Raw genomic sequence first — 9,915 nt, 5'->3', positions numbered from 1 at the left:
TGTCTGTAAAGATGTTCACACTCGACATCCTCGTGTTAGCACCACACCACCCCACGCATTCCGTGATCGCCCAGATCTACGCCTGTAGGATCGTTGTTGTTGTTGTGTTCTAACTTTCGTCTGCTTGATTCTGCTGTGTTCCAAGACCCAGGAGCTCTGCGACTAAGATGGGGTGCGTCCGCAGTGATCTGGGTCTGAGTCGAGTGGGTCTGGCTGGGCAGTTAAACAGGTAACGTGTATCGTGGGGTCCGTGGTTACAATCGGGACATACATACACGTGCAAGATGTATGTCCCGATTGTAACCAGGACTCAATCATTGCTCTGTAGGAGTTGAGGCGGCTGATCTGCCGGAACGTAATGGAGCCGGAACTACTCTGGTTTGCCGGGGGAGGTCAATTTCTTATGGTGCAACTGGAGGTGGTCGTTCTCCAAGGACGACATTCATCCGGTAGCTATTTAACGCATCTGCTACAGTGTCTGCATGAATGTTATCTACGCCCGCATGCCGCTTGTTCTAAAGGTTCTCGGTGGATATCTATCCACAAGATGATAATTTGGATGGTCTCTGCGATAACAGCCCAAAAGGTATTGCTTGGACAGCACGTAAATATATCTTCGCACTGGTAAGATCTTTGTCCCCTGATGGATGTGGTCCACATGACAACTGAGGAGACAGCCCGTCGCAGTTCGTGTCACAAAGCTGACTAGACCACACTGGTGCTGCATAATTTACCACAGACCGGCCAATCGCTTTGTACGTGATCAAAAAGGTTTCTATGTCTGCACCCCAGGTGCTGCCAGCAAGTGACTTGAGGACTTTGTTTCTACTTTTGACTTTATCGCAAATTGCTGTGGCAAGTGGGGAGAATATGTAAGAGCTGTCAAATGTGACGCCAAGTATTTTAGGACACTTGATGGTCGGCATCATTTCTTCATCGACCATCACAGTCAGCTCAGTATTCACCTCACGCGTATTTGTAGTGAACAATGTGACTGAAGATTTGGTGGCAGATATCTTCAGATTTCTTGCAGCGAAATATGAGGCAAGTTCGTTGAGGTAGACGTTCAACCTATCGCAAATGACGCAATGGATGTGGGGCCTGATGCCATGATCGTACAATCGTCCGCATATCATACGATCTCTATGCCGTCTGAGTGAGTGGAATGGAGGATAGGTAGAGAGCGTTTCCGGCTTGGCTGGAGGCACGTGTTGGCGATGTCCTCAAATAGTTTGATAGGGCTAATCGTGTCGAATGCCTTCGATAGTGTTTTTGTTATATGATATTAATATTCTTTTTATCTTTGCAGATTATTTGCGTCACAAATCAGAGGAAAATGTAGCATCCAATTGCCGCCCCCTTAGAAGGTTTTTGATTAAAGTAACCCATTTTATGCGTCAGTCCGCAGAAGTTTCCAAAAAATTAAGGTGCAAACGAACTCGGAAAAGTACCCACCCAAACCGTCAACAAGTAAACGGGAATCGCTGTGCATTTCAAAGGCTGCCAGATTGAAAAATAAAGAGGGAGGCTAAAATTATGGATTTGAAAACATGTGTGCACCTTCTTTGTTGAGAGATGGTCACAAGGGTGTTAGTGGCCAGCTTTTACTGGCTAGAACTAAAATTTCACTTATTGCGTCCATCGTTAGGGGTTATTGGATGACTGGAAAACATGCTGAAATACCAGAAGTTCCAGGTACTATTTATGTAGAAGCTGTGAGGTAAACAAACTTGAATATTTTGCTTGTGAGTCCGAAAATCTGTAGTTCCACTTTACGCTCCTCTTTCTTTAAAGTCGTGTTGCAATGGACGATATCAAGTCATCAGGCTTTAAAGGAAAATGGCTGGTTCAACGACAGAAACCAGAAGGCATACTTCCTACCATTGCAACACAAAGAAATAAATTGTCTAAGTTAGTGTGATCGCAGAACACACAAAAGTGGCCTTACTGGTGGTGTTCTTCTATATTTTTGGTATTCTTTGGCAATTTAAATTATCTTGCTCAAGTCCTTTTCTGAATAGTCTTCCGAATTTTGGCCAGTTCCTCGTCTTCTCTCTATCTGGACCCTCCCCATAGGATTTTCGACGTCCTACCGAACGTTTCGATGTTCCACAGGGTTGCATGCGCTTTCATCGCCCACGCTCTTAACTCGGACTACGTCGACCCGAAAGGCCTCAGATCAACCAACTTTATTGACGGCAGTCCTCTAGCCTTTACTGCCAAATCGTCTGCTCTTTCATTCCCCCTTACTAGGCTATGACCCGGCACCCAAACGATGCGGATTTTTTCCATTCTCAGAAAAGGCGTTAATCTCCTTCTTACACTGCAAGACTGTTCGTGAGCTTACCGTCCAAGTGGTTATTGCCATTATGGCAATTTTACTGTCTGTAAAGATGTTCACACTCGACATCCTCGTGTTAGCACCACACCACCCCACGCATTCCGTGATCGCCCAGATCTACGCCTGTAGGATCGTTGTTGTTGTTGTGTTCTAACTTTCGTCTGCTTGATTCTGCTGTGTTCCAAGACCCAGGAGCTCTGCGACTAAGATGGGGTGCGTCCGCAGTGATCTGGGTCTGAGTCGAGTGGGTCTGGCTGGGCAGTTAAACAGGTAACGTGTATCGTGGGGTCCGTGGTTACAATCGGGACATACATACACGTGCAAGATGTATGTCCCGATTGTAACCAGGACTCAATCATTGCTCTGTAGGAGTTGAGGCGGCTGATCTGCCGGAACGTAATGGAGCCGGAACTACTCTGGTTTGCCGGGGGAGGTCAATTTCTTATGGTGCAACTGGAGGTGGTCGTTCTCCAAGGACGACATTCATCCGGTAGCTATTTAACGCATCTGCTACAGTGTCTGCATGAATGTTATCTACGCCCGCATGCCGCTTGTTCTAAAGGTTCTCGGTGGATATCTATCCACAAGATGATAATTTGGATGGTCTCTGCGATAACAGCCCAAAAGGTATTGCTTGGACAGCACGTAAATATATCTTCGCACTGGTAAGATCTTTGTCCCCTGATGGATGTGGTCCACATGACAACTGAGGAGACAGCCCGTCGCAGTTCGTGTCACAAAGCTGACTAGACCACACTGGTGCTGCATAATTTACCACAGACCGGCCAATCGCTTTGTACGTGATCAAAAAGGTTTCTATGTCTGCACCCCAGGTGCTGCCAGCAAGTGACTTGAGGACTTTGTTTCTACTTTTGACTTTATCGCAAATTGCTGTGGCAAGTGGGGAGAATATGTAAGAGCTGTCAAATGTGACGCCAAGTATTTTAGGACACTTGATGGTCGGCATCATTTCTTCATCGACCATCACAGTCAGCTCAGTATTCACCTCACGCGTATTTGTAGTGAACAATGTGACTGAAGATTTGGTGGCAGATATCTTCAGATTTCTTGCAGCGAAATATGAGGCAAGTTCGTTGAGGTAGACGTTCAACCTATCGCAAATGACGCAATGGATGTGGGGCCTGATGCCATGATCGTACAATCGTCCGCATATCATACGATCTCTATGCCGTCTGAGTGAGTGGAATGGAGGATAGGTAGAGAGCGTTTCCGGCTTGGCTGGAGGCACGTGTTGGCGATGTCCTCAAATAGTTTGATAGGGCTAATCGTGTCGAATGCCTTCGATAGTGTTTTTGTTATATGATATTAATATTCTTTTTATCTTTGCAGATTATTTGCGTCACAAATCAGAGGAAAATGTAGCATCCAATTGCCGCCCCCTTAGAAGGTTTTTGATTAAAGTAACCCATTTTATGCGTCAGTCCGCAGAAGTTTCCAAAAAATTAAGGTGCAAACGAACTCGGAAAAGTACCCACCCAAACCGTCAACAAGTAAACGGGAATCGCTGTGCATTTCAAAGGCTGCCAGATTGAAAAATAAAGAGGGAGGCTAAAATTATGGATTTGAAAACATGTGTGCACCTTCTTTGTTGAGAGATGGTCACAAGGGTGTTAGTGGCCAGCTTTTACTGGCTAGAACTAAAATTTCACTTATTGCGTCCATCGTTAGGGGTTATTGGATGACTGGAAAACATGCTGAAATACCAGAAGTTCCAGGTACTATTTATGTAGAAGCTGTGAGGTAAACAAACTTGAATATTTTGCTTGTGAGTCCGAAAATCTGTAGTTCCACTTTACGCTCCTCTTTCTTTAAAGTCGTGTTGCAATGGACGATATCAAGTCATCAGGCTTTAAAGGAAAATGGCTGGTTCAACGACAGAAACCAGAAGGCATACTTCCTACCATTGCAACACAAAGAAATAAATTGTCTAAGTTAGTGTGATCGCAGAACACACAAAAGTGGCCTTACTGGTGGTGTTCTTCTATATTTTTGGTATTCTTTGGCAATTTAAATTATCTTGCTCAAGTCCTTTTCTGAATAGTCTTCCGAATTTTGGCCAGTTCCTCGTCTTCTCTCTATCTGGACCCTCCCCATAGGATTTTCGACGTCCTACCGAACGTTTCGATGTTCCACAGGGTTGCATGCGCTTTCATCGCCCACGCTCTTAACTCGGACTACGTCGACCCGAAAGGCCTCAGATCAACCAACTTTATTGACGGCAGTCCTCTAGCCTTTACTGCCAAATCGTCTGCTCTTTCATTCCCCCTTACTAGGCTATGACCCGGCACCCAAACGATGCGGATTTTTTCCATTCTCAGAAAAGGCGTTAATCTCCTTCTTACACTGCAAGACTGTTCGTGAGCTTACCGTCCAAGTTGTTATTGCCATTATGGCAATTTTACTGTCTGTAAAGATGTTCACACTCGACATCCTCGTGTTAGCACCACACCACCCCACGCATTCCGTGATCGCCCAGATCTACGCCTGTAGGATCGTTGTTGTTGTTGTGTTCTAACTTTCGTCTGCTTGATTCTGCTGTGTTCCAAGACCCAGGAGCTCTGCGACTAAGATGGGGTGCGTCCGCAGTGATCTGGGTCTGAGTCGAGTGGGTCTGGCTGGGCAGTTAAACAGGTAACGTGTATCGTGGGGTCCGTGGTTACAATCGGGACATACATACACGTGCAAGATGTATGTCCCGATTGTAACCAGGACTCAATCATTGCTCTGTAGGAGTTGAGGCGGCTGATCTGCCGGAACGTAATGGAGCCGGAACTACTCTGGTTTGCCGGGGGAGGTCAATTTCTTATGGTGCAACTGGAGGTGGTCGTTCTCCAAGGACGACATTCATCCGGTAGCTATTTAACGCATCTGCTACAGTGTCTGCATGAATGTTATCTACGCCCGCATGCCGCTTGTTCTAAAGGTTCTCGGTGGATATCTATCCACAAGATGATAATTTGGATGGTCTCTGCGATAACAGCCCAAAAGGTATTGCTTGGACAGCACGTAAATATATCTTCGCACTGGTAAGATCTTTGTCCCCTGATGGATGTGGTCCACATGACAACTGAGGAGACAGCCCGTCGCAGTTCGTGTCACAAAGCTGACTAGACCACACTGGTGCTGCATAATTTACCACAGACCGGCCAATCGCTTTGTACGTGATCAAAAAGGTTTCTATGTCTGCACCCCAGGTGCTGCCAGCAAGTGACTTGAGGACTTTGTTTCTACTTTTGACTTTATCGCAAATTGCTGTGGCAAGTGGGGAGAATATGTAAGAGCTGTCAAATGTGACGCCAAGTATTTTAGGACACTTGATGGTCGGCATCATTTCTTCATCGACCATCACAGTCAGCTCAGTATTCACCTCACGCGTATTTGTAGTGAACAATGTGACTGAAGATTTGGTGGCAGATATCTTCAGATTTCTTGCAGCGAAATATGAGGCAAGTTCGTTGAGGTAGACGTTCAACCTATCGCAAATGACGCAATGGATGTGGGGCCTGATGCCATGATCGTACAATCGTCCGCATATCATACGATCTCTATGCCGTCTGAGTGAGTGGAATGGAGGATAGGTAGAGAGCGTTTCCGGCTTGGCTGGAGGCACGTGTTGGCGATGTCCTCAAATAGTTTGATAGGGCTAATCGTGTCGAATGCCTTCGATAGGTCCTGGGCTACGAGTACCGTCCTATCACATGGCCTGGGCTGATTGAAGCCACGGCAAATGTGTGCGGTGATGGCATGCAAAACAGTTGTTGTGCTATGTAGTCTTCGAAATTCATGTTGATGCTCGGCGAATGGAAATTCTCCTACGAGGCTCTGGAGGAGTAATGCCTCAAGCGTCTTTGCTACTGGTGAGAGGAGGGAGATCGGTCTGAGCGACTCCCCCAAACTCTGGTCCTTACGAGGATTCAGTAGCGGGATCACTCTGCCCATTTTCCAGACATCGGGAACTATCAGAGTGTTCAAAGACAGGTTGAGGACAGTAGTAAGGTACTCAACTCCAGGTGAATCATCAATGTAGAGCATCCTTCGGGGCCCAACGCCTTGGATGATTTGGTGATGGCTGTCCACCGGCTCGGAGACCACGGATACAGCGAATGGCTCTTCTCCTTGCCCTGTCACTCTCAGGATGCACAATAAATTGACGGTTGAACAACCTGGAGCATTTCTTCGGATCAGTCATGGTTACTTCGCCAAAAGTGACTGAGGTCCTTACATCCCGTCTACCGGGATTCGAAAATGACTTAACAGTAGACCACAGCTTGCCTAAACAGGTGCCTAAGTTATATTGTTATAAGTGTTCCAGCCACAAATTCCGCTTATGTTCGTTGGCTAACCTGTTTATTTCCAGATTCAGCTCATTGATTCTGGGGTAAGTGGGGTCAATACAACGAATCCCATCACGCTCGTCTGCGAGTACCACTGCCTGCGCCGGGAAATTAGACCGAACTTGCCACGGAAGTCGTTGCAGTTTAGTTGCAAAAATTATACTTTTCCCGGCACTGGCCTTGCAATATTGGGGCTGGGATGCTGCTGTTGCATATATTGCCGCATGGGAGAACTCGGGGGGTTCACATAGCCCGACGACGAGGACGCAGAAGGCGACGATGACGCTTGTGACGAACTGCTGGCTCTGTTCTCACAGCACCTTGCAACATATCCAGTATGACTATACTCCCGTAGTGAAATGAGGCCAGAGCAAGATCGGGAATGTACCCACTCCATGCACCGGCTACACCTCACCGACACCGACCGATGATGGAGGCGTTTCTGGCAAACCGAACAGAACCAGGGTCCGGGTACTTTTCAATGCCGGCACGGACCAGAAGCGTGCGGAGAAGACGCTCGGGGATGTGCCTCTTCCATGACGAAAAAACGACGAACACGTGCACTGAGGTGGCAGCCCTTGCCGACAAAAGCTCCATCGGGTCAATCCGGTGCGTACAACCGGCTGCCATGGGACCGAATTATGGTTAGGTAGTCTAAAACAAATCTCAGTTCCAGGGTTCTCAATGTAAACCCCCAGGCCCACTTTGTCCTCTACCTTTGATCCATCCGTGTAACTTGATCTTCCAGATGGCAATACCAGGGTTCCGTCAATCCAAGACTGTGCCGATGGCAGCAGTGCCTCGCACTCGACTTCAAGGTTCATCTCAGGTATCCGATCGGAAACCTCTTCCTTCCAGGTTTCCTATTGCTGTCTCGATTATACCGCGATGGTGTGAGCTGCTCCCATCCTCAATCCGCAGTGGCTGCCCCACATTTGATCTGTATGTCAATAGGTCGGATATCTTGAATAGTTTCCAGTGCCCTAGTGGGCGTGGTCCTCATCGCTCCGCCTATGCCAAGACAACTTGTTCTCTGAACTGTTGTATGGTCCTTATGTTGCACTTTTTCTCCATAGCCGTCCACCAAAGTACTGAGGAGTAAGTAAGTATTGGTCTAATCACGTTCCTGGGAGCCTTCTCAGTATGCTCCTGAATGCGACACTTCCAATTCAGTTTCCTGTCCAAGATCACACCTTAGGACATCATTTTATTGAGCTAACGTGGCGCGTCAAATTGGCGCACCTTCGTCTTCCATGTGAACAGGCATATTGCAGTCATCTCTGGGTTAACACTGAGACCTCCCAGTCACATGCCATAAGCAAACACTTTCGACTCTTCTGCATAGCTGGTTCGGATCGTTACCCCTAAGAATTATTATAAAATCGTCTGCGCAGAAGACGGGTTCAAATTCTTCCGCAATCAGCACCCGTTATAGGTCAATTTATAGTGGTCACCCATAGGAGTGGCAATAAAATCCTCCCATGTGGCGTGCCTTGTCCCACTTTCTCCCTTATATTTATGTCATGGGACACACAATTTATCCACCTGTTCCTTAGCACATGGTTTATCCAGCCTCTAAGGAACGGGTCCACCCGGTACTGGTCTAAGAATTGGATCAGTGTGTCGATCCGCACATTGTGAAAAGCCCCCTCGATGTCAATCCACCAGTGTGTACGTTTTGGCATCGAAGGATTCTTCTATTTTATGCACGACTTCGTGCAGGACAATCTTCACCAACCTTCCCTTGACATAAGCATGTTGTTTGTATTTGAGCAGTTCGCTAGATGTCCTACTCTTTAGCATGTTATCCACAATATGTTCCATGGTTTTGAGTAGAAGGGACGTAAGGGTTATAGGTATACAGGCCTTTCGTTTCACAGAACTTGACTTGTGGGGCTTGGGTATAAATACCACTCTGGCCTACTCCCAGGCTTTCAAGCAAGTACTAGGTACCAGAGATGGTCCGTAAGACGATTTTTTAGGTTTCCGACTGTCAAAAAGTTGTAAAAGTCGAAAACGTCGTATACTTGTATAAAACGTAGAAAAAGTCGCAAACGTCATAAACCTTAATAACTCAGTGTAAAAGTTTGATTTTTAGCAAATATTATTGTCACTTATTTGCTGTATATAGAAGAGTTTATTTGTAAAAAAATTTCGCAATAAAAGAAATATTAATTTTTTTTTTTTTAATTTTTGCATTTACATTTTTCACACAATAAATTGGAAATATACGCAAATTTCAAGTCAATTTATAAAGTAACGTTTAAGGATTTTTTTGTGAAGCAAAAAATCAATAAATTATTAGTTTTCATCAATTATATTTAGAAATTGCAATTATTTTGCATCCTTTTGCAAAATTATTTGCTTCTCCCGTTTTAATTCGCTTTTTGAAAGCTGTTGTAAACGACATATGTTAAAAATACATGACATCTGAGGAAGTGTCAAGTGACAAAATTTTTAGTTAATCAGATCAAAAATTCGACATATTTTCGTTCGAATTTTTTTTTCTGTCAGAAACCTAGTTTTTGGGCTAGGTTTACGACGTTTTCGACGTATGTAATATACGTCGGAAATGTATGTCATATACGTCACTGTTTCTGACAGGCCATCTCTGCTAGGTACGCTGCAAAAATAGTGGCCGGATGAGGCGCCAGATAGTCGGCCTCCTTTTCTAGTAACGCCGGAAATATTATATTAGGTCCGGGTGTCTTAAATGGTTTGGAGCTCCTCAGGGCTTCCTTGACCATAAATTCCATTATGATAAACCTTCGATCAACATCATTATTCCAATATTACGGTGTCTCCGTGAGTTCCGTCGTATTCTATGGAAAATGCGTTTTCCTTTGGAAAATGGGTTTTCATCAAAAGCCTCAACATGTCCACCGTTGACTCTGCTCTCACTCCCATGTCGTCTTCTAAAGTTTCAGTTTGGACATGGGTTTTTGAGATAAACTTTTTCATCTTGGTGGCGTCATTAACGCTATTGACCTTTTCGCAGAAATGCTTCCAGGAGGCACGTTTTGCCGCTTTGGTAAACTTATTGTATTCCTTGAGTAGTGTGTAATATACATCCCAATAAACTTCTGTTTTTTTACGACGTGCTCTTTTAAAAAGTTTGCGGACCTCTTTCCCAATATTTTGAATTTCTTTGGTCGTCCAGGGTTTTTCTTGGGCGGATTTCCTTTCCCGAAGAGGACACATATCTTCGAAAGACTCCAC

The sequence above is a fragment of the Stomoxys calcitrans genome, chromosome 1 (assembly GCF_963082655.1).
Source record: "Stomoxys calcitrans chromosome 1, idStoCalc2.1, whole genome shotgun sequence".
Lineage (NCBI taxonomy): Eukaryota > Metazoa > Arthropoda > Insecta > Diptera > Muscidae > Stomoxys > Stomoxys calcitrans.
Note: the sequence above shows the minus strand (reverse complement) of the source record.